This window comes from Rutilus rutilus (genome assembly GCF_951802725.1).
Source record: "Rutilus rutilus genome assembly, contig: SCAFFOLD_58, whole genome shotgun sequence".
NCBI lineage: Eukaryota > Metazoa > Chordata > Actinopteri > Cypriniformes > Leuciscidae > Rutilus > Rutilus rutilus.
In genome coordinates, this window is record NW_028175472.1 from 2,799 (window position 1) to 29,046 (window position 26,248).

The following is a 26,248-nucleotide window of genomic DNA, read 5'->3' on the forward strand; positions in this document are numbered from 1 at the left end:
ACATACCATAGTTTGACTTGCAAACAACGCTAAGAGAGAGCTTACGAATGGTCTGGACCAACCTTACGAAAGTGTGACTTACAGAAGATATACTTAGCGTACGAACATGTCGGGAACCGTGCATTAAGGTTAAGAGAGAACTTAAGTACTAGGTTAATAACTACTTAGCGATAAGAACATTTTGGGGAACCGGGCCCAGATTAGTTAACATACTTGTTTTAAATGCTTACACATGAGCAGGAATACCGTAGTAAAACCCTGCTGTCATCAGACCAGAAACACACAACAGGACTAACATGTCAGGTCACGTCTCCCCGTCATTAAAAGGAAAAACAAAGAGAAATGCATCGGGCATAAAGAAAATTATTCTTATTTTAGGTCTATTACTGTAATCCAAAAAATAGTTTGGAGACACGAGATGGCACAGATCTGTTTCCCAATGTTCCCATTTATATGTATTGTTTCTTTTGTTTTACAACCTGATGGACAAGTCAAATCATAAACATATAGTATAAATTATATATAACTAGAATACATCTTTAACAAATTTACAATACAGTCTGAAAAGGACCTGAATGTAGTTTATTAAATTTGGAAACGGAGTATATATGGGATAAGCGGAAGAAGATGGTATGGTATGGGAGTATATATGGGATGCCAGTAATGACCAATGAATGTGTTTTTGAAAAAGCTGTAGTTAGAATTGTTTTATTTAGAAATAGCACTCATTAAAAACTAGAATCTGAGATCTTAAACTCATTCCTGAACAAACTGAATCTGAAATGTCTTCATTCAAATGATAATTAAAGCTGTTTTTATGAATGATGTAAGTGTGTGTGTGTGTGTGTGTGTGTGTGTGTGTGTGTGTGTGTGTGTGTTTGTGAGCACTGACCAAATCTGACCAGGGTTGATGGTTATCAGATCCGTTATCAGTCCAACATCACTGTCATAAACCGCTGCCAGATCAAACCTGCAAGAGACAGAAAACATATTGTCAGGAAAGATGAGTGAAAACCAGTGTGTGTGTTGTGGTCAGTGAGCGAGTGAGGAAGGTGACGTGATGGCGCTGCTCTGCAAGCGACCCGGGCGTGTTTGCTGCTATTCCTTTAATAGCTCTGTTTTTTATTTTATTTTTTATTAGTCTATTTAGTATTATTTACTGGTTTTATTAGTTTTATTTCTTTTGATCGTGACAGCAATTTGGGACTTTATGGTGACGTGCTCGGGATGCCGTTTTTGTGGATTACTCTCATCATGTGCCTGCTAACACCGGGAATGGGAGCCATGGACTCTCTACCGATATCCTATACCAGAGATTTGTATTTTGTATTTATTTATTTAGAGAGAAACAGGGACAGCGTACAATAAACATTAACCTCAAGGGGAGAGATGCATAGTACCAGGTTTTAGCTCAAGAGCTAATTTCCACCCGCAGTCCCTGGGCAGGCTGATGTTATAATAAAATATATCATACATACATGTATATACTAAGATTTACATTGACCAATAAGAAAATAAAATAAAAAAATCAAGTCTTCTTATTCACAACTTTCATTTACTATGGTCTACTCTTATAGACCTCCAAACACACACTTACGCACACACAAACACACATACATACATACATTCGGTCACATGTGGGTGCAAATTTGATTTGACAAGAGCCATTCCTTTGCCAGGCGTGAGAACGTATAAAAGTTGGTGCTTCTTATCAACTCTGTGGGCAACATATTCCACTGACGAGCGGCCACACAAGAAAAGGCAGAGTTTCCAAATGCTGTCCTGCGTTTAGGTATCCTGCATTCGCCTCGCACTGTAGATCTAGTGGCTCGAGCTGTTGTTTCAGAGCCCAAAGATATAAACTCTTTTAGTGGGGGAGCAGCTCTGTCATGAAGAATTTTATACATCAAACACACATTTGTGTGGATTTTCAGATTTTCAAAGCTAAGAAATTTATGTTTAACGAGGATACGACAGTGATGGAATCGTCTGCCTTTCTTATCGTGAATCTTTAGAGAACTTTTATATAATGACTCAAGTGGCCTGAGGGCAGATTTACAAGTCTGTGACCAACTTGTCATACAATAAAGAAAATGTGGAACAATCATTGCATTTAAATAGGCTCCTGAGGCCTCAATTGTAAGGGAATTTCGAATGTATCTGAACTGTGCCATATTCAATTTGATTGTATTTGACAACTTTTTTATGTGCTTTTTAAAGCCTAAATTTGGTTCCAATATGACACCTAAATATTTTACTTGCTCCGAATTTGAAATGATTTGTCCATCAATTAAAATCGTAGGGCAATTTTGTATTTTATAACGATTTGTAAAAAACATTGAAACAGTCTTGTCTAGATTTAAGGTGAGGCATGATTTTTTCAGCCACAAAGAAACTTTCCTCATCTCTTTGGTCAGTTTTTGAGCGACTTCTTCCGCAGTTTTACCATGTGCATATAGCACCGTATCATCAGCATACATAATAATTTTACTCTTACACACAGTTGGCAGGTCATTTATGTATAGTGTAAACAGCAGGGGGCCCAGAATGGAACCTTGTGGGACTCCCATGCTGCAAGGTCTTAAGGATGATTTTGTATTGTTGACCGCAACACATTGTTGTCTGTCATTAAGGTAAGATTGAATCCACGCTATTGTGTTTGTGTCAAGAGAAAAATCAGATAGTTTGCTGATGAGAAGCTGGTGGTTAACTGTATCGAAGGCCTTTCTCAAGTCCAGAAAGACCGCCCCTACCACACCTCCACCATCAAGACTGGATTTGATGTCTTCTATTAAGTAGCAGCACGCAGACTCAGTGGAGTATCTTTTCCTAAACCCAAACTGGCAAGGATGTAATGCATTAGTGTGGTCGAGATGCTCCACTAGCTGCTCTGCCACCACCTTCTCAAAGATCTTAGAGATGGCTGGTAAGATACTAATAGGTCGATAGTTTGACACACAGAGCTTGTCTCCTGACTTGAAAATCGGCTTGACTACTGCTTTTTTCAATGCCAAAGGAAAATTATTTTCATTTATAGATTGATTCACCGCTATTGTTAATACAGGAGTTAGAGTAATTTTATGTTCTTTTAAAAAGGATGTATCAAGTCCAAATATATCCTTTGCTTTACTATTTTTTAAATTTGCTATTATTTTAAAAATTTTATCTTCATCTATACTCTGCAACCTACAATAAGACGCATTGCCATCCCCCTGATCATCTCGGCAGCAGTTTACTTCAGAGAAAGTCTCCGCCAGGTCTAACACAGAATCCAAGAAATAATCATTGTAATGTTTAGCCAGAATAGAGCCCTCATTTTGAACTATTCCATTAATTTTGAGCTGTAAATGCTCCTGATATATTTTTTCCCTTCCCAATAATTTATCCATGCTCCTCCACAGATTTTTACAATTACCTTTTGCCTCTTTAATTAAGTTCAAAAAAAAACTTGCTTTTGCTTTTCGAAGCAACATGGTAACTTTATTTCTCAGAGATTTATAAATGTAATGATCAGTGGTTAGTTTAGTTTTAAGAGAAACCTTGAGAGCTTTATCTCTCTGTTTCATTGTGTCCCAAAGGGATTCATTAAACCACGGGAGCCTCTTTTTATTTGATTTTCTATGTTTGAGCTGTGTATATTTATCAATTTTATTCTTTATAGCAGTTATAATATTGTTACATGTATGTACACAGCTTTCTCTATCAATTTTGGAGGCCCAGTCAATTTCATTTAAATCATTTTTAAGGAGCTCTTGATTTCTTTTAGGAATATGAGCAATTTTGCATTGTTTGTTTGATTGTTCTTTATTTATGTATCTTGATTTATTTAGTTTCCTGGCTATTAAAACAAGATTATGATCAGACAGTCCAGTTATTAGATTGTATATTTTAACTACCCTGTCTGGTTTATTTGTAAATATTAAATCTATCAAAGTTTGAGACGTTTTTGTTATTCTAGTAGGCTTTTTGACCAGTTGTGTCATTTGTATTGAGTTTGCAATGTCTTTTAGGTGTTTCCTCTTTCCTTTATCAAGCCAATTTAGGTTGAGGTCGCCCATGAGCAATATTTCCTTTCGTTCATATGTTTTAAGAATTTTTGTTAAACCAGTATAAAAATCGCTTGTTGCATTTGGTGGTCTATATACACAAAGTACAATAAATGACATTTGGGGCGATAGTTTAATTGTAACCCCAACACACTCTATAGTTAGATCTGGAATGTCTATTTGGTGACTGTCAATACTGTCTTTTACGTAAATCAAGACCCCGCCCCCTTTTCCCTTTCCTCTGTCCCGTTTGTAAACTTTATATCCAGGAATCATAAATGCCGATACAGGAGTTGTAGCTGTAATCCAAGTCTCAGAAAGACACAGGTAATGTAGATTTGATCCCAACAGTAGATGTTCCAACTGTTCCGTTTTAGACATTACGCTACGTATGTTAATATGTCCTCCGAATATTCCTTTCGGCTTTTTCAATGGGTTCCATAGGACCGACGCATGGTTTACTGTCTGAAATAGTTTAATCTGGCTTTGTTTTGAAACAACTATAGTCTGCATAGCGTTTAATTTACCACTTTCATTTGCTGGCTTAAGCGCGTGTAGTGCCGGGAGGTTACCTTGTTGTAATATATTGGTCAACGTGGATGTGCGTGGACGGCAACTGTTAGCAATGGTACCCGATAGCATCTGCGCTGTGTTGAAAGCATGCGGGGTATGGATCAGAGCGGTCTCCGCCACCTGCAGTGGTTGTTGTAGATCCATCGGCCCTGGGTTCACTTGAATATCCCCGCATAAAAGTAGGATGATGCAGAGAAGAGTTGTACGGCCCCGACAGACTGTTGTTTTAGCCATTCTCCGTGCTCTCAGCTTGTATTGCTTATTTGGAGCATTTGCACGCCCATCATCAAGAACTTTAGAGAAGATGACATACTGGCTCCATGAGTCAAGGGGTGTAGCAGGTCTAGGTGTGCCACTTGCTAGTGAAATTGATCGTTCACTGGCAGCTGTCCAACTCCCACACATTTGCATAGTGATGATCGTCATCAGGTAGAGCGATACAATAAGCACATTTAACGCCTTGGCTTTGATTGGCTTTGATGGCCAAGATATCCAAGTTTTGGGAGCAGATATTAGATCGGGCGGTTTTCCAGATGTCTTTAATAAAGGAAGAGCATCAGCACCTGCCAAGCTGCTACCTCCTGCCGCCATCTTGATCTTCCTGAAGTCAATCTAAAATCGAGATATGCTTCTGTTACTCTGCTATGCAGAATTTCCATTCACCGTTGCCCTGCCCGATACCATTAAACTTCGGCAGACGAGGGGGGAGAAGACAGTGACTCCGACGGAGGAAGACCCGACCACCTTTACCCTCCATGATATTGTGCAACTAGGGATCGACCGATATGGATTTTTTAGTGCCAATGCCGATACCGATTTTTTTTCATCAGCCTTAGCCGATGACCGATACGGGTTGCCGATTTTCTTGGGCCGATATTTGGAGCCGATACTGCTTTTGCTCACTCAGTTTACATCATAAAAATGACACGTATATAATATATAATGATAACAACTGTTACAAGTCTCAATTAAGAAAGGAACATTTATTGAACTTAAAAAAAAACAATATTTGACAAATATTAAAAACATGTGAGGTAGAACAGAAAAAAAGTTCAGTGCTGAAAATACTGAAAATAAATATTTAAGCATAATTCAAATTCTGAAAATAAATTCTGAAAATAAATATTAAAGCATAATAAAATAATTTGACTGGAACATGTTATTCTGTGTAGTTGCCTGATCTATGTAATCGTGATCTCCATTTTAAACAAAACAAAAACGATTTTAAACCAAATAGATTCTAAGTTTATTATGAATTAGGGATCGCGTCTAAAACGTGTGGAAAGCACGGCCGCGCCGCTTCTACAAGCGCTTGCGTCTGTTGTTGCTATGCAAACATGAACTGCTCTCTCCATGATGACGAGGAAGTAAGGATTAATTTATTTCTAGCCCTTTACGACTACATATATTTATGGAGATGAGAAATAAAAACCCGCACTGTCCAGCTATGATCCGCTGTTCGGCCGAGCTTTCGATGTTGTCATGGAAAGGTCAGTTGTTTTTTGTCACATGACCTGCGTGCGCTTGCGGCATTCTGAAAAGTTTAGATGTTTTCATCTCACCACGGCATAGGAGCGCCTGGACAAACCGTTTATACTGTCTATGGGACAAACCGTTTATATACTGTCTATGGAACAAACGAGCGCGCTGCATCGCGTGCGTGTCACAACCGCGTCGCTTCTTTTACGAGCACACGTCCAAACCTCAGCCAGGTGGTCGCGGAATAAAACTCCCACAATATCACGGAATCACCGAACAACGTCGGCATTATTTAATCCTATGACCAGTGTTTGTAACAGCTGCCATATGCATATGGATAGCCTCAAACTTAGCTATTTGCAGCTCCCTAAATACAATGACAAGCAGTCTTATAGATGAGGCATTCGCGTTTTCCATTTGGACCCACAAACTTGCTTAGCTATAGTTGCACGCACATATAGAGCAACGTGTTTCCACTTTCAAAGTGTATTTCAGCTAAGTCAAACAGTTAAAAAGATGCTTTGAAATTTTAAAACTAACCTTTGTCTAGAAGAGGTTTCCAGCACTCTGCTAGTGTGGGAGGGGCAGTGCATGGGCTGTACGTGAACTGCAGCGTCTCCAGCAACACAGAGCTGCCTGCAGACGGCCTGTCTGTAATTAATGCCGGGGAAAAAACTATCGGCGAACGCAGCAGCCACGTATCGGCCAATGCCGATACACGTCAAACCCGCAAATATCGGCCCGATTTATCGGCCGACCGATATATCGGTCGATCACTATGTGCAACGCCAGGTCAACATTAACATCAGAGGCTGCTTTGAGGATCAGGAATCAAGTCTAAAGGTGTTCACAGAAACTTGGCTCCAAAAGGACATTCCCGACTCTGCGGTTGAAATAGAGGGGTTCTCCCTCATCCGGGCTGACAGGACTGAATCATCAGGGAATAACAGAGGAGGCGGATTGTGCATGTTTGTGAGTAGCCGATGGTGCACACAATATACACAGAGAGAGACAGTCTGTAACCCAGATGTTGAACTCCTGTGTGTTAGCCTCAGACCATCTTGCCTCCCTAGGGAGTTTGGGACATTATTTGTGCGGCTTTTGTTCCACCAAGTGGGAATGCAGCGAAAGCCCTGGTGCCCCCGTTTTTATTTTGGGTGACTTTAACCACTGTAAAGACTTAAGACTTAAGACAAATGTTATGGTGACATTAAAAATGCCTACATTGCTAAATCTAAGCCACCTCTAGCTAATTCTGATCACAACGCCATACATTTAATTCCAACTTATAAGACTGTGCTCAAGCAAAATAAACCACGACTAAAACAGTGGCGGTGTGGTCAGAAGACAGTATTGAAACACTTAAAGGATGTTTTGCCAGCACTGACTGGAGCATCTTCCAGAGCAGAAACATAGATGATGCCTCTGAGTCAATAACTAGTTACATCCTTTTTTGTGTAGATAATGTTGTGGGAAAAAAAGACATTATTGTGTACCCTAACAACAAGTCTTATATAACAAATGAAGTGAAGGAGTGCATTAACAGGAAAAAAGCTGCACTGTAAAAAAAAATCCCGTAAAAAAAACGGTAAATCTCTGGCAGCAAAGTTTCCAGACGGGTTCCGTTAAATTACAGCAAATAACCATTTCACAAAATTACAGGCAAAAACCGTAAAAATACAGAATTAACTTTACGGTCAAAATTAATTAAATTACAGTACATTACTGTTAATAATGGCTTATTAAACCGTGGAAAAACAGATAAATTATGTCAAATTACATAAAAAGAACATTTAACTTTAAGGTTAAACTGTAAATTTAGGGGTTTATAAATTTATTTTATAATAATGCTCTGTCTATCTACAGTAATTATCTTTTAATATATAGTTTTTCTGTGTAAAATAACTATGAAGTTATGTATAAAAATGTAATAAGTAAATAAATTCAAATACAAAGTTTGTATATTTACAGTTTTAATTTTTTGCAGATCCAGTTTCACAACTTTGACCAATCTCTAATTAAGTACTTAATAATAGCAAATGTAGTCAATTTCTGTTAAATTAACTAAACGTACAAGTACGGAATACCTGCACATTTACAGTATTACTCATTAAACAAACACTGAACATCAAGATACGTGAATGATAGGAAATACAGGCTTAGTATATCATTTAGAACATGTAAAAATATCCACATTAAAAGACAATTGCTGTATGCCTTTATACTCTAATATAACTCATTTCAAATATTTACAAGTACATTTTATCCAAAGTGACTTAAAATTAAGAGAACAATAGAAGCAACAAGTGCAGTGACAAGTCCCAGTTAGTGTAGCACAGTACACAAGTTCATTTATTTATTATTAAAACAAAGATTTAGTATTATTGGGTCAAGTGTTTATGAAAAGATGGATCTTTAGCAGTTTCTTGAAAATGTGTTGAGTTGGGCAGGTCATCCCACCAGCAGGGAACAGTCCAGGGAAAGGTCAGTGAAAGTGATTGTGTGTCTCTTTGGGATGATGGCACCACAAGGCGCCGTTCACTTGCAGAACACAAGCTTCTGGAGACACATAGATCTGAAGCAGTGAGTTTAGGTCTTGCTGCAGCATCTGGATCAGTTGCAGAGGTTTGACTGATGCTGGAAGAGCTGCCAAGAGAGCATTACAATAGTCCAATCTGGATAGAACAAGAGCTTAGACAAGGAGTTGTGTGGCTCCGATAGGAAGGGCCAGATCTTTCTGATGTTGTATAAGGCAAATCAGCAGGATCGCATGGTTGAGTTGAAGGTGAAGGAAGAATTTTCCATCAGGTAGGCTGAGATGCGAGCAGCAACCGTCAGATCCTCTGGCTGGAATGAAAGGTAGAGATATGTGTCATTAAGTGATAGGAAAAGTCATGTTTCTAAATGACAGAGCCTAGATACACTACAAAATAAATAAATAAATAAATAAATAGATGGGTGGAATCTAACACAATCGTGGTCTTACTGTAGTAAAACCAAACCTTGTGCAGCTCCAGTGGCCTCACAAGGATCAAATGAATATTCACATGGGAAAATACAGTATAAAAGAAATTAAATGTTCTGCCACTTTTAGTGCAATCATATGGAATCAGAAGACTCGGCCATTACAATATTTTAAATTACTTCTTCCCATACCTTGTTTGCCATGATCATTCTGCTTTCCACTTGACCTGAAATCACAAAAAAAAAAAAAAAAAAAAAATTAACAACTCAGTATTACATTTACACATGTCAGAATATGTTCCACTGGGACAATGCAAAACCCTCAACTGACTATGATCTGGAAGCTGAGCAGGAAAGGCTAACAGTGATGTTTTGAGCTGAAACAACTAGGGGTGTAACTTTCTGTTCATCTGGATCAATGCAATTTTCATAACCAATGATCAAAAGTATCCTATGAAAAAGGCTACTATGATGACCCCAGGTCATCCAAAATGTAGATAAGTTCATTTCTTCATCAGAACACAAACATTCTATCAACTTTTATTTTATAAGCCTAATATATGCACATGTATGCATTCTATAGCTAACGTTACGTGTTGGCAAGCAGATGCAGCCAGAATATGCAATTTATCATGTTGTGTTCATATTCTAGTCTCATGTGCTTTCCTGTAACAAGTACAGTATTTAGGCTACTGAATTCGTTTTCTTAACAGTCTTGATAGCCACGTTAACCCTTACGAAAATTAACTATGGTTTAACCACAAAGAAAAAACAAAAACAAAAAAAACATGGTAGGCCTATTTGTAGTATAACTGTGGTTATTAAAAATGGTAATAAAAATCCGCCAAAAACGTGGTTACTATAATTTTACTATAATTAAAACCAAGGATATTTTTAAGAGAAGAATTTTCAGCTTCCAGACAGTGTTTCAAAATGTCCCGCCATTTAAGAGATTGATTTACTGACAGATAGGCCTACATCATTTAAGAATGCTAACGTTAGCTTGAAAACTGTAAACTTAACACAAATGTAATATAAAATATCGTTCACATGTAACTTAGTAGGCTATAATGAGACTCTTACCTCAGCCGGTGATCGGTTGGCATGATGTCCGCTCGCTGTGACGAACAAGGCTCACTGAAAAGGGCGTTATTTCCTAAGAATCCAAACGGACTGACTGAAAACAGCTCCTGCTCACGGCTGCTCTCGACGAATTCGATTGCTTTGAACCACTGTTGATCTCACAATCCACTTCACCAGAGTAGACTGAATTCAAATCTCCCGCTTGCCCAAACTCGACTGAGCTAACGTTAACCGTTGTGGGCGGGAGTAAACAGCGGAAATGAATTTGAATCTGCGTCATCGCCGTTTATCGCGCGCGCGCACTCAAACACACACACACACACACACACACACACACACACACAAAGCCCTGAATGTGAAGCAACGGAGATTTGGAAAAATATATTCATAAAATATACATGATGAAATTATGGGAGAATAAGACTGTTTATTATTATACTGTAGGCTACTATACTAGATTATTATACTGAGAATAATAATGATCAAAATGAGTATAAAATAAAATGTGAAATAAAAAATAATTCAGGCCTACTGTAGCCTATGTAGGGTACTGTATGTACAAATCACAGTCTATGGTACAAATACTTTTATTTAACCTTAAAAAAAACTCACTTTAACCCCCACATGCTTAATAATCTGTAAGGAAAACATATTGAATAGATGCTGATTTCCGCAGTTATACCTTCTTTTCTTTGTTTTCTAATTTCACAGAAAAAATCTGTAAAATATTACTTAATAATTTCTGTAAAATTACACATAACTCTGTAAAAATACAGACAAGTTCCTTTTAAAAAACGTAAAATTGCTGTAAAACCAAAATACAAGCAATTACCTGTAAATTTAGCAATGGACCTTTAAATTACAGCAAATGCCTTTCATTTTACAGATATTTGCTGTATAATGACAAAACGGTAAAATTCTGTAAAAAAATACAGACAATTACCTGTAAAATTACACTTTTTTTTTACAGTGTGCCTTCAGGAACGGTGATCGGTTGCAACTGAAGACTGTAGAACAGGAGCTCAACCAGCGACACAAGGATATTATAAACTCTAAAGGACTGTGGGATTCAGTGAAAGCCATAACTAACATGGGACTTAGCAGAAGACCTTTTATATCCATGAACATGCGTCATAAAATGAGTGAACTAAATGAATTCTGCTGCAGGTTTGAAACGGAGGACCACTCTCAGGAGTGTAACAACATGTGGTACAGTCTGTCTTTAAACAGTTGTGTGCCAAAATGTCCACAGGCCCGGATGGCATCTCAGCATTTTTGTTAAAGACTTTTGCAAAGGAATTGACCCCAGCTTTGGACCTGTTTTCCAACAATCTGTAGGCACTCACACTGTTCCCAGCCTGTGGACAAAATTAGTTATTATACCTGTCCCGAAGAAATCATGCCCAATGGACAATAATGATTACAGACCAATAGCGTTAACATCTGTTGTAATGAAATGTCTAGAAATATTTCTATCAACAGTGTTACACACCTTATTTTAAACATCTAGAGGACAGCAAAGCTTATGCACCCCTGCTCTATGTAGATTTTAGTTCTGCTTTTAATACAGTTCAACCTCACATCCATCAACCTGGTCCAGAAAACGAGCCAGTTGAATGTTAACCCTTTCCTGGTCAAATGGTACAACTCTTTTTTAACCAGCCGTACTCAGGTCGTGAGGATCAATAACATCCTATCAGACTCATAAACAACACACATACAGTAGGTGCTCCTCAGGGCTGTGTGAGCTCGCCTGTGCTCTTTACACTCGACACTAATGACTGCGCAAGTTCACACATGGTAATTTCATCTTTAAATTCTCAGACGACACAGCAATCCTGAGCCTACTGTACAAAGACAGTGATCCATCTTCCTATCACTCAGAGATAAAGAACTTTGAACAGTGGTGTGATGCAAACAAATTGATTATAAATGTTTAAAAAAATGGAGGAGATAGTGTTTGATCCCAGAGCAGTCGGTGCGCACAGTCCTGTTGTTATTCATGATACTCAAATCAAACAGGTGTGTTCTTATAAGTACCTCGGCGTCTACACTGATAACATGCTCACATGGCAGGTTCATGTTGACAATTTATGTTCTAAACTCCAACAAAGACTGGACTTTCTGAGGAGACTCAGACTGTGTGGTGTCTACAGAAAATCATGACTGTGTTTTATCAGGCTGTTCTGGAGAGTCTAATCAGGTATGAGATCCAGGCCTGGTATAGTAACCTCTCTGTAAAATTAAAAAACAGACTTTCCAACATTATCAAGACTGCCATGACAATTGTGGAGTGGAAAGATACTGGCTGACCCTTCTCACATCCCTCATCCTGAACATGTGCTTCTGCCTTCAGGAAGAAGGTCTAGATGCCCGAATGTCGACTGAACCGGTTTAAAAACTCTTTTGTGCCTGTGTTCATTGGGCTTTTGAATGGCAAGAACAAAGGCCAATGATTGTCTCTGTTTAGCACTGATTATTTAACATGTTTTATTTGCTTTATATTATAACTCTTATTTATTGTTGATTATTGTTATTTTATTGCTGTTCTTAAGGTTTATGCGACCGTTATTTGTGCAATAACAGTGGCCTTTTTAGATGTGCAATATGACGACCGTCTACATGTTCAACATGTTTTGCTCCACTGTTTGGAGACAAATTTCCCTAAGGGGACAATAAATGTATATTGTATTGTATTGTATTGTGTTGGGTTTGGGTTGATGAAAGGAGCGAGGGCTTCAATTGCATTCCATCAATGATTCGGAGCGTGTGTCAAACTGCCAGAGTCACGAGATTTCAGTAAACGAGGCTTCATTACATCAAAACTGTTTCATAACATTTCGAAATGTCGATGGTTCACCGCTGGGGCCGATGATCTCGGTCAACCCATGAATCATGAGAACCAATGAACAAGTGTCTTTGGGGTTTACCTGATCTTGTGTCAGTTTTATACATTTGTAGACATTTTAATTAGACAGTCTAATTAAAATGAATAATGGTAGTTAATAGTCTCTTATTGGCCTCTTTAGCTGAGCCAAGAGTCATTTATCCCGCCGGTATAATAGCAACAGCGCCCGAGATCCGCCCACAAAGTTTCTTGCAACTTTCTTGTGGAGCAACTATGCTCGAACCAGAGCTGTTCAGACCAGTCAAATGGTCAGGGGGCGGGCTTTATACGATGATGGACAGATGATCAACAGTAACGTAATCATCCACGTCACCAAAGAGCGCTTGGGTTGAATTCGTTTACAGCAAAGATGGCTGCCGCTGGAGAATTGAGATGTGTAGATTCCTCCATCGCGTCTGTAGAAGAAACTTTCCATATACATATGATTTATTTACTGTACAACCTGTATATTCTGTCCCATAACCCGAACAACAACCCTCACAGAAAAACAAAAACAAAACATAATTCTGTATGATTTATGTGCTGTTTTCCTCATGGGGACTAAAAAAAATGTCCATAAAACCAGAGTTTGCTCAAACTATTCTCAGAAATACGGGTAGCCACTGAAACCGGCTTTCTGCAACAGGCCTCTGGGGCTTATGTGGAATAAGGTCCTTGGTTATCGTTTTGTTAATAAAAGTTTCATTAAACTTGTGTCTTCCTTGTGCTGATAACACATTAATAGGCTCTACAATTTATTCATATCTCACACACCCTCCAATTTGCATCATTTTTATTTACTCAATAATCCTCCGAGTGCCTCGAGGTAAAAGGGGGAAAAGAGTAATTTGATCAAAACTCAAAACATAATCTGGTTCAAGCGTGAGAAGTTCAACCACTACATAAATAAAACTATTCTCTGTTTTTATTAAATAAGCCACTGACTTTTTATTGCTTACATTGCACTCTATGTATTAGTGACTTTGATTAGAATTTACAATAATTTACATTTTTAACGTAGCCTATCCTATAAGCTCCTCCATGATCTTTATATTCTTCATCAGCTGAGAAAAACAATTGTTCCCATTGTTAATTATTCAGTTTTAATGGCAACAAAATTTAGTGCAGTCCAGTAATAGTTTTAGCCCGTGAACGGCTTCGCTCCAGTGTGAACGATCATGTAAAACTGATTTCTTTACGTGCTAAACTCCTCCGACACAGATTGTGTGTGGCTTCTCTCCAGTGTTCATTCTCAGCTGATTTCAGGAGCATATCTATTTCATGTATGTTTAAGCATGTTTTATCCTCATGCGAGCTTTCTTTTTTTTTATGATTTTACCGGCACTAGAATCGTTTCTAGTTTGTTACAAGAATTTCATAAATTCTATGATGAAGACTAATGAATACTTTACCCGCTTATAAAAGTCCCAATGTGTACGTTTTTGCAGTTATTTAACACTAGAACTGCCATGGCGGTCATTTTGACCGTTTTGAATTTTATATCTGCAATAACTTTGTTGAAAAAATAAATAAAATCCTGCTGGTACCTGACTTTTCCTAAAAGTGTCTGTATTTTCATTTAAAATGCTTTTCATATAAATTACACATAAGGCAAAAAAACAAATGAACATATTTACCTATTTCGGCCATAAACCGTCATATTGACCGCACTGAATTTCGCGGTATTATTATTATACATATACCAATATACACAACAATAAAAAGTGGTAAAAAATACACAAAACATATTCCACAACAAATCATTTAAATGTAATGATATTCAGAACAGAACAATAACAAATAAATAATCCATAAACAAGCCAAAATGAAATCGGTTAGGCTACTTTCAAGCGAAAGTGAAAGTAAGCGCCATTGGGCTCACGTAACTCTCTAATTAGAATTAAAATGTTTCAACATGCGATGTATTTGGATGGTAAACTATTCTTTATTATAGGCTTTGTACTTCACTCGTGTTCCAAAATCGACGGAAAAAATCATCCTTCACATGCGCAAAATGGTACGAATTGTAGCCTAGGCTACTGACTATATCGAGCAGTAATGAACGGGCTGCGATGTCAAGATTGCAATGGAATTATGGTGTGTGTGTGTGTGTGTGTGTGTGTGTATGTGTGTGCGTGTGTGTGTTCAGTTTGTGTGTCGGCGGGCGCGGACGCGATCGAGTGTAAACATGAAAACAGGCTACTCCGTCATTTTGTTCAGGACATCTACTGATATTATTATTGATAGATGTATAATTAAACTTGTTTAAATGTACAGTTTGGTGTTGTTTTGTTTTTAAAAGACATCCTAATACAATAAATGCATTAATCTCTCAATTGGGTATTTATCATTAAAGATATAGAGTTTTGAATCTAGCGGTCAAAATGACCGCTTGCGGCAGTTCTAGTAGTTATGGAATTTTGGCACTTCTAGTGTTAAAAAGATTTAACCTAAAAAAAACAATACTCAAATGTTAGCTCGATAAACCTACAGATTCGCCAAGGTCATGGGTTCGTTTCCCAGGGAAAGCAAGACATTGTTAAATGTCTGTGCTTCATAACCCAGAGTCAGTTCTCCTGCAGAACTGCTGTAGCTTAAAATATTATCACAGATAAAAAGTGCACATGTTAAAAGGGGGCCGAGAACTTTTGAAGCTACAATAAAAATCACAATTTTTTGCCTTTTTTAAAATTGTTGTCTTTGACTCAAGTGAAAAATTGTTTCTTGTTACAGGTTCTGTAATTACAAGTGTAAAATATTATGAAAATGTAATAAAATGAAGAAACATACCTGAATGAATAAAATCATCATCATCGCTCTGTTCTTCCTCAGCTGTGATTTCTCCCCTCATCTTCATCATCTTCAGTGGCGTCTGCAGCATCTGCTGTTCTCCAGAGTTACAGTCCCAGAGACTGTGTAGGTTTGATCGGTGGATCCATGACTGTCTCTCACACACACACACACACACACACACACACACTCTCCTGAGTGTCAGAGTAACAGAGTAAAGTGAGTCCTGTGTGTAACTGGATCTCTGTGTGTTCAGAGAGTTGATCTCTGATGCTCCACTGAATCCTGTCCATTAGTCACACACACTCAAACCTCTTCCAGCTCCTGACGAACACAGAATCACAGCGACCTTCAATTTACACTCACCTAAAGGATTATTAGGAACACCTGTTCAATTTCTCATTAATGCAAATATCTAATCAACCAATCACATGGCAGTTGCTTCAATGCATTTAGGGGTGTGGTCCTGGTCAAGACAATCTCCTGAACTCCAAACTGAATGTCAGAATGGGAAAGAAAGGTGATTTAAGCAATTTTGAGCGTGGCATGGTTGTTGGTGCCAGACGGGGCCGGTCTGAGTATTTCACAATCTGCTCAGTTACTGGGATTTTCACGCACAACCATTTCTAGGGAAAAACATCCAGTATGCGGCAGTCCTGTGGGCGAAAATGCCTTGTTGATGCTAGAGGTCAGAGGAGAATGGGCCGACTGATTCAAGCTGATAGAAGAGCAACTTTGACTGAAATAACCACTAGTTACAACCGAGGTATGCAGCAAAGCATTTGTGAAGCCACAACATGCACAACCTTGAGGCGGATGGGCTACAACAGCAGAAGACCCCACCGGGTACCACTCATCTCCACTACAAATAGGAAAAAGAGGCTACAATTTGCACAAGCTCACCAAAATTGGACAGTTGAAGACTGGAAAAATGTTGCCTGGTCTGATGAGTCTCGATTTCTGTTGAGACATTCAGATGGTACAGTCAGAATTTGGCGTAAACAGAATGAGAACATGGATCCATCATGCCTTGTTACCACTGTGCAGGCTGGTGGTGGTGGTGTAATGGTGTGGGGGATGTTTTCTTGGCACACTTTAGGCCCCTTAGTGCCAATTGGGCATTGTTTAAATGCCACGGCCTACCTGAGCATTGTTTCTGACCATGTCCATCCCTTTATGACCACCATGTACCCATCCTCTGATGGCTACTTCCAGCAGGATAATGCACCATGTCACAAAGCTCGAATCATTTCAAATTGGTTTCTTGAACATGACAATAAGTTCACTGTACTAAAACGGCCCCCACAGTCACCAGATCTCAACCCAATAGAGCATCTTTGGGATGTGGTGGAACGGGAGCTTCGTGCCCTGGATGTGCATCCCACAAATCTCCATCAACTGCAAGATGCTATCAATATGGGCCAACATTTCTAAAGAATGCTGCCACGTAGAATTAAGGCAATTCTGAAGGCGAAAGCGGGTCAAACACAGTATTAGTATGGTGTTCCTAATAATCCTTTAGGTGAGTGTATATAACAACTGTTCCTCTGAAGTAGACTATTTTAAAGAATAATAAACTAAGCAGACTGGATGTACTGTAACATTTTTAGATATGTCAAAATAGCAGTAGAGACCATGGAGTCGTTCTCGTCACACTAATGTCTGACAGTAATGCTGGAAGCTTCTCGTTGTTCTGGTAATACACTAATACACTAGTACATAAACATTGCAGTCAGAATCTGCAGTCATATCAAGAAATATTAATTGTGAGAATCGAATCAATGAATCAATTTGATTAGTTCATTACTCAGCAGAAAGAAAGAAAAAGAAAAAAATGAGGGAAAGACAAACAAACACAGAGGTTTTTTTAATTCAGGTATTAAAGGATGAAGTGAATTAGCCTGGGAAAACTCAGACAACTTCCGGCAAATTTAGATTTGCTCTACAAGTAGTCTGGCAAAGAGCTCATTCAAGTCCATTTCTATCGCCCAGAAATCAAGGCACCAATCAGAAACGTTGAGGCGGGCTTTATAAGATGACGATTGCTCTGATTGGTTTTAGGTCTAGCCTATCCAAAAGCGCCGAGAGGCATTTGAGTGACGTCCACTCCGTTGGTGAAGCGCACCAACTTTTAAATGCAGCATTATTATATTCAAATTGCAAACACATGAGGACAGTCTCCATGAAAGACCCACTGGCAGATGAACGTGCTACTACATTTCTCTCCGAAACGGTAGGAAATTAAATTAGATTTAATAGAGGATTTTAACTGTGACAAGATGATTGACAGGGCAGTTTACATGACGGAATGCGTCCGATAAAGATGACGAAGTAGTATGTCCCAAAGTTGCCTACTTTTTTGATACACATTCAAAAGTAAATACATTTTCTTCACAAAAAGAGTACTTTTATGGCGTAGTGTAGGCTAACATAGGCGAATTGGGACGCAGCATATGGCTTTACACATGACGATCACTCTGATTGGTTTTAGGAGTTTTAGGTCTATCCAATTGACCCTTCGCTAAGCCCCGCCCTCCTTAGTTACTGTTGCTACGCCTGTCAAGCTTTTGCGCCTGGCACGTCTATTACAGTATGTATGCACCGGTTTCAGACATTCCCAAGGAGATAATTAGTCATTTTTGGCGAACAGGTGAAAATCTGAGAGAGCAAGACAAAAGGGACTGCAGTATGCATTCGAGGGATATATCCACGACATAATATGCAAACGATTAGAGAATAATTTCATCAAAATTGAAGCTAAAGCCTAGATCGTTAGGTCCCAGCGCAAGCAGCAGCGCCTCATACGCTGACCATTCAAATGGGAAACACACAAATTGAGGAACAGCTATGTGCATGCACAGCAGGGTGAGTGAAATTTGAAAATCTAATATTTATAAATCAAACAGCTTATCCATAAGTATTGTGGAATAAACACAAGACATTAGCCTGACCACTTTGCAATGATAACATTCTCCCGCTTATATTTTTAGTGCGCCAGGCTACAGCTCACACGTCGTGGGTCACATAAGTGACTAACGTTACTGTTATGAACTGATTAAGTTTGCATACCAACCTTTTCCTTGGAGATCTCCGGCAAGCCCCCTGATGTTCCCTCCTTTTACTAACTACCTTTTACTTATACTAGAACTAACACCGGGAGAGTCGCGATCGGATTGGGGTACTAGTTTAGCCGTCGATTAACAAAATGCTGAAATATATTTTTAAGTAACGTTAAGTTATGTCAGTGAGCCTCCGTCTTGCCTTTAATCACACTGCTTGATCCACGAGCTGGACAATAACTTTATTCTAGAGCTGCTATAAAGCCAAAACACTTTACTTTTAATTTCCTATTATGAATGTAAAGCTGCTTTGGAACAATCTACATTGTTAAAAACGCTATATAAATAAAGATGACGCCCGGCATTTCTCCCCTTGGGTTTTAGGTTTCGGGAAGGGAACAAAATCCACCACCCCGTCCAAACTTTTAGGATACCGGGTATCAGATTTGCACAATCCATACGCATAACGCATGGGCATGTTTCCCTGCTCGAAAGCTTGCCAGACCTCCCGCGCCTAGTTACGGTTGCTAAGCCACGATTGGCCAGTGGCGGTTTTCGGGCGTGGCTTAGCGAAGGGTCAATAGGGTATATGTCGAACGTCGCATGACGAAACCGGAAACCTGGTCTCATCGCATCCGCTTGTCATAGAAAGTGTTAACAGCCGTATGAACTGATGCCGATATCTATGGAATTTTAAGGTAATCAGCTAACCTACCTATCTCACTTTGTTATTAGCTTTTTATTCTATTTAAATATCTAAACGTTAGTGTGAAGATTTTTTATTTTTTTTTACTTTTAAATATCGATCTTCACATGCGAGGGACATTGGTTATGATCATCTTTGCTCGCTCCTTTTAAGTTATCTTGAGTAAAACAGTAAAAAAATGCATGAAGCACATACAAAAGACCTGAACCGGAAGCGATGCGTTCTGTTTTCCGGTTTCGTAATGCGGCGTTCGACATATACCCTATTGTGTCCAGAGGCATTTGAGCGACGTCCGTTGGTGACGCCCCTTTGGAAATGATTTGTCTATGGAGCTTTGCCAGACTATAACTCAGTTACTACTGAGAATGGTCTGGTTTTAACCAGGCTAGAAGTGATCGAATCTTTATCATGTACAAACCTCTTGATCCCTTTAGTTTCTGGTTTCTCTCCATCATCTTTACCTCCAGTGACGCCTTCTCTTTCTTCAGCTCACAGATTTCTGTGATGAAACTATCAATATCCAGGATGGACAGACATATAATATCTCTATTAAACATGATTACATTTTAAACATGCTATTCTCAAACTTCTACTGGTATCTTCTGAATCTGTGAGCACTGTGTGAACTCCTTTCAAAAGTGAGGGTGAGCTGCTGCTGCTTCCTCGTTTACAGTGGATATTAAACTACTAAACAGTGTATTAGCGCCACCTATTGGCAGTATATCAGAAAACACCCTTCATCTCTTCATATCCACACTGAGCCTCACGCACCGTCAAACAAACACACCGGCAAACAAAAAGCACTGCACACTATAGCGACTGTTAGCGTATTTTAAATATGTTTATAGATGTTTTATCCTCCTGTGAGCTCTTTCTTTAGTGGTTTTACCGGTGGGTTAAATCAGATTTCCCTCAGACGGACCGCCAAAACAGTTGAAATTTAAATGGCTGAGATTCGCGCTTCAGGATCGTGACGTGAGTGTGCTGTGGCCAGACAATGGACAGCATTTTATCTCTATGGGGTTGATTTTAAAAACTACCATTTTTTATTTTATTTTTTTATTAGCCTTTTTATTTTTTTATTTTTTTTACCAGGCCTTCATAATTTATTTTTAGCTACTAGAAAGCCTTTGTTTTATTGTTTTACCGATCCAGGAAATCAAGGCAAATTACACTGAATCATATGTTTAGTGTGTCTTTTCAAACAAACTTCTATTGTATAAACTGGATAACTTGATATTTGCCACTGCTCTCTTCAAAAAACTAAGGACAAAACTACACATATTCTAAAAGTTTCTTACACTGTTTACTCACTCATCATGGATGGATTAGGAACAGTTTAATATTTATGATTATGGGCGGAGCTTCAGTATATGACATCACTGCATGTGTGTAAAGACTTCAGTGAAAGTGAAACTGAACAGATGAGCTGGAAGCTTCTTCAAACAACACTTCTTTTCCGAAATCCTAAAAGTAACGATCAAATCTGACATTCACTCACAGGTAAGCGATGGAAATGTAAGTTCACTAGTTTAATAGCATGATGCAGTACAAGAACGTTTATAAAATGAAAGTCTGCGTTTATGAAACATATCAGAATCAGGAAGTATTTGAACTGCAGACAGAATAAACAAAGTTCAATGAAAATCATAACGCTATTAAACATAAATTACTCTTGGTGTATACAGATGTTAATTTAGTAAGTTATTTGCTTGAAAAATTACAGTTCCACTCATTTTCTGTGTTGTTTTTTATAAAAGATCTTATGATGGTATTAAAATCAGTGTTGTGCCTGAACGCGTTTATTGAACGATAGTTCATGAACTCGTTCATATTTTGGGTGACCGTGAACTGAACGTAGCCTACTGTATTAGTCCAGGCGTTTTAAACCAAAATGGGGGTCAACCGTGAACAAATTGCAACAGAATCAAACTCAACTGATTTTGTATCCTCCATATGACCTGAGTAAGAAAAAAAAAAAGCCCAGAAGAATCCCATTAGGGGAAAGTTCCGAAAAAGACCCAAATATAGCCTATTCATACTCCTATTCAATATTTTTCTCACATGAATAGGGTAAAACATTCAACCTTTAGATATCACCATGAAAATTACTGAGTTGATTACTTATATCAAGACAAACAAAAAATGTATTACAAGTTTTTTTTAATTGTTTGTTAACATGGACAAACGGTGCATAATCTAATTACAGATGTGCTAATTTGCATAAATACCACAACATATCTAAACATTGGGTATAGCCAGGAGAAAATGTCTTGTTGAATCTTGTTGACACATAACAGTAAAATACTTAATGTTAAGGTCTGAATGGAACCCGGAATATGTTAACAAGATTCAACAAGACATTTTCTCCTGGCTATACCCAATGTTTAGATCTGTGGTATTTATGCAAATTAGCACATCTGTAATTAGATTATGCACCGTTTGTCCATGTTAACAAACAATTCAAAAAAACTTGTAATACATTTTTTGTTTGTCTTGATATAAGTAATCAACTCAGTAATTTTCATGGTGATATCTAAAGGTTAAATGTTTTACCCTATTCATGTGAGAAAAATGAATAGGAGTATGAATAGGCTATATTTGGGTCTTTTTCGGAACTTTCCCCTAATGGGATTCTTCTGGGTTTTTTTTTCCTTACTCAGGACATATGGAGGATACAAAATCAGTTGAGTTTGATTCTGTTGCAATTTGCTCACCCTTTTTTCCTAAAACGCCTGGACTATTACTGCCTGACGAACGTTACTGTGAACTCGTTCATTCTGGTGTCTGTGAACGTCACGCTCTCTCAGTTTAACTTCGTTCAATAGAGTATCATATTTCTATAGACAGTGTTCGAATTGTGTCAAAGCTCTTGGGGGGTCCCCCTCACCCCACCCAAAAAAAAAAACAAAAAAAAAAACTAATAATATACATATTTGTATTTATTTATTCCATATAATATTATAATTTCATTTACTTTACTTGTGAATTTCATTTACTTTGTGCGTTTCAGAACATGTACTGAGAATCATCGTGTGTAAAGGAGTTTTAACTAATGTGCTGATTAGGTGATTGTGCTCGCCTCAGGGTGTCAATCAAAACACATCACATGATTCAGAATCTTCTCATCTTTACTTTGTATTAGTATATATGTGTGGTCTGAAATAAACAAATGAATAACATTACAATAAGTAATTACAGTATTCATACATAATAATATACATATTTTACATCCAATACAGTTATCAGGGTTTGTACTGCACTACCGAAATTAACCGCTAGATGTCGCATGAAGCACATATAATGAGGATCGCGAATTCTCTGTGTCTCTGAGAAAACGCTGAGTAATCATCATATATATATTGTCAGGGTTCGGAAATACGACAAATACTATAAACTTCACAGTAATTAAAGTAATCACAAGCAAGGAATAAAGCCAGTAAATAACTTGAATAACAAATTACTTTCTATATATGTTATATTTGTGGCAATCAGTACGAGGTGAATACAGTTGGACACTAAAGAGATAAACAACTCGATAATTTACATCAATCAAACTGTAACACGGCAGATAACTATACTAAAGAACACAAATAAGTAAATAAACTTACATTTTATCATGAACGCACACACAGAAGGTAAACTCTGAAGGTTAATATACAGGAATATACGAGGCGTGTTCTTCTCTTAAGTCTGCTTGCTAACTGTTCGGGAAGTTTCTAACTCGCCACCAAACGTCCTTTGTCGACATCACCAATAAGTTTGTCGCTGATTGGTTAGATCTCCTTAACATCGCCGCCCCCAAATATGCAGGGGCATATTTGTTCCTGCATCTAAGTTACTTAGAGTCAGTAATCTCTGGTAAAGGAATGAGACGGGCAACAGGTCGCGTATATAACCTGCCTTTAACGTTGATTTCTACAGACCTTACATGTCCATCCGCCCCAGGGAATGTCCTGACTACTCTCCCAATTAACCAGAGGGCACGGGGTAGCTGAGGGTCAACCAACATTGCAACAGATCTGACCGTAATGGGTTTAGTTTCTGCATGCCATTTCTGTCGTAACTGGAGGTTAGGCAAGTAGTGTCTCATAAAGCTTGACCAGAGTCTCCATCTACGTCGTCCTATGAGCTCAGTAGCGGGGTACATCACTTGAGGTAGAGAGCTGTCTGGCCGCCCCATGAGCAGGAGATTTGGGGTGACTGGATCCAGGTCAGCTACATTGGAGGAGACATATCCTAGGGGCTTGCTATTGAGAATTCCCTCTATCTCAATAAGCACTGTTTGAAGCACTTCCTCTGTCACTGTTTGTGAACCTACTACTGTACGGAGGGCATTTTTGAGGGATCGGATTTCTCTCTCCCAGATTCCACCAAAGTGGGGAGCACTTGGAGGGTTGAAGAGGAAGGTGATTTTTTGTTTGGCAAGATGTTGTTGAAGCTCTGGGCTACAGTTTGTTAAAGCTTCTCTTAATTCTCTCTCTCCACCCTGGAAATTAGTGCCCTGGTCAGAAAGCAGTTCAGATGGGGTGCCTCGACGTGCAATAAATCTCCTCAGGGACATAAGGAAGGAATCTGTGTCTATAGATGTGAGGAGCTCAATGTGTACACATCGAGTGGTCAAACACTTGAATATTATACCCCATCTTTTTTCACAGCGTCGTCCTACTTTTATCTGGAAGGGACCAAAACAGTCCATCCCATTGCTATAGAAAGGAGGTTTGTGAAGTCTTAGACGTGCTGGGGGTAGATCAGCCATTTTAGGGACCTCAGCTTTGGCCTTCCACTTGCGACATTCTATGCAGTTGTGTTGGAATTTGCGAATTGCTTCACGACCTCTCAGTATCCACACATTTCTCCTCATTTCAGCAAATACCCGTTCTGTTCCTGGGTGACAGAGTCCAGTCCTGTCATAGTCCTGCATGAGCAGTTTGGTTGCTGGATGGCGAGGATCCAGAACTATTGGGTGAATTGTCTGGAGTTCTAGACCTTCAGCACGACGTAGACGTCCTCCAACACGTATAAGCTGACTGGCTTCATCAAACTCTGGTGATAAAGTGAGTAATCGGCTCGTAGTGGATACAGGCTTACCAGCTTTCAATCGTTCATATTCCTCTGAAAAACTGTCAAGTTGGATATTCTGGAGGATGAGGTATTCTGCCTTCATGTAGTCTTTAGCCGTAGCTGGACTGGGTTGGTTTGGGTCACTTTGACTGTGCTGGACTGTGGCTTCAACAAGGTCCTTCCATGTCCTGTACTCACTGGTGTTCAAGGGGTTTGATACTCTTGTGACACCGCAGAATACACTCTTTCTCTTCTCCATCTCATCCTCAGGAGGTTTAAGAACTGGCATAGCTGGCCACTCTGATTCAGCCTGTAGTAAGAATGGTGGGCCTTGACTCCATCTGTTTGGTGACGCAAGTTCTTTTAGGCTGCGACCCCTTGTGAGGTCATCTGCAGGGTTTCGGAGAGAATCTACGTATCGCCATTCATGCTGATCAACAAGGTCTTGGATTTCTGAAATCCTAGTCCCTACGAAGACTTTAAAGCTACAAGACTCTGATTTCAGCCAGGAAAGGACTGTAGTGGAATCAGACCACAAGACCACTTGGCTTATTTCCATCGTAAGTTCGGTTTCTAGCAGCTTTGCCATTTGAGCACCAATAAGTGCTGCACACAGCTCTAGTCTAGGGATAGTTTGTTTCCGCTTGGGGGCAACTTTGGATCTGGCCATCAAGAATGCAAGCTGAATTCGGCCTTCTTTGTCCTCAGTTCTCAGTTCTCAGGTATGACACAGAGCCGTATGCCTGTTCTGAGGCATCACAGAAAATATGAATTTGTCGTGTAACACTGGGTTGGTCCATATCTGCTGAGACATAGCACCGTGGAATGGTAACCTCAGAAAGACAGAGGAGCTCATTCTCCCACCCGTTCCAGGCTTTCAATAGATCTGTTGGCAACATGGGTAGAGATGTGACGGTGATAATATTCTCCCACCGGTTAATCGAATTGTGACAACACCGGTATTACCGGTTTCATCGTGGGGGTGGGGGGTGTTAGAGTGATGTAATTTTTTTTTTACATGGCGTCAATTCATCATTCGTATTGAGTTTGATTGACATGCGATCTGACCAATCAAATTCCACCATTTTTGTGCGACAAAGCAGTCAGAAGAGTTATTGATTAACTTCGGTGGATTTGAACTTGGCTTTAACTGAGGCAATCTGTCACGACACATTAAAGAGCCAAAAAACGGTAGGCCTATTTTATTTTTGTTTGACTGACCAAATTTGAAAGTTAAGACTTTGTTTCATATTAAATATTACCTGCTCGGTCCTGTATTTCAGCGCGTTGTCAGTGTCCTCTATTTTTCACTGCTTGAGATCATGTTGAGAACAATAACGCCCGATTTGAGGGTATAGGGCGCGATTTCGGATTCAACCACAGTGTTTTGAATGGTGGGTTCGTTATTATTCGTTATTATTCATGAAAAACGCAACAACAAAACGGACATTTTGGCATAATTTGTGTGTGTTATGTTTTGTTCAAGGCCGAAAAGAGAACTCGATACTGACGCGCGTCTTTTCCGTGTGTGCGCACGTGTGTGTAATAGGCAGGACTTACAGCGCGGTATCTTGTTTTGTCCCGCTTGAATGGTTGA

The 26,248-nt window shown here is 39.0% G+C and overlaps 1 protein-coding gene across 2 annotated transcripts in view; it reads left to right on the plus strand.

The window, feature by feature from the left end:
- Positions 1-20,532: 20,532 nt before the first annotated feature.
- Positions 20,533-26,248, plus strand: part of LOC311285719 (E3 ubiquitin-protein ligase TRIM39-like) — a 48,024-nt gene continuing 42,308 nt past the window's right edge. For both annotated transcript variants that reach the window (XR_014626400.1, XM_084435757.1), the window contains exon 1: positions 20,533-21,090. The gene's annotated coding sequence lies outside the window, so the exon portion shown is untranslated. The remainder of the gene's footprint in view (positions 21,091-26,248) is intronic.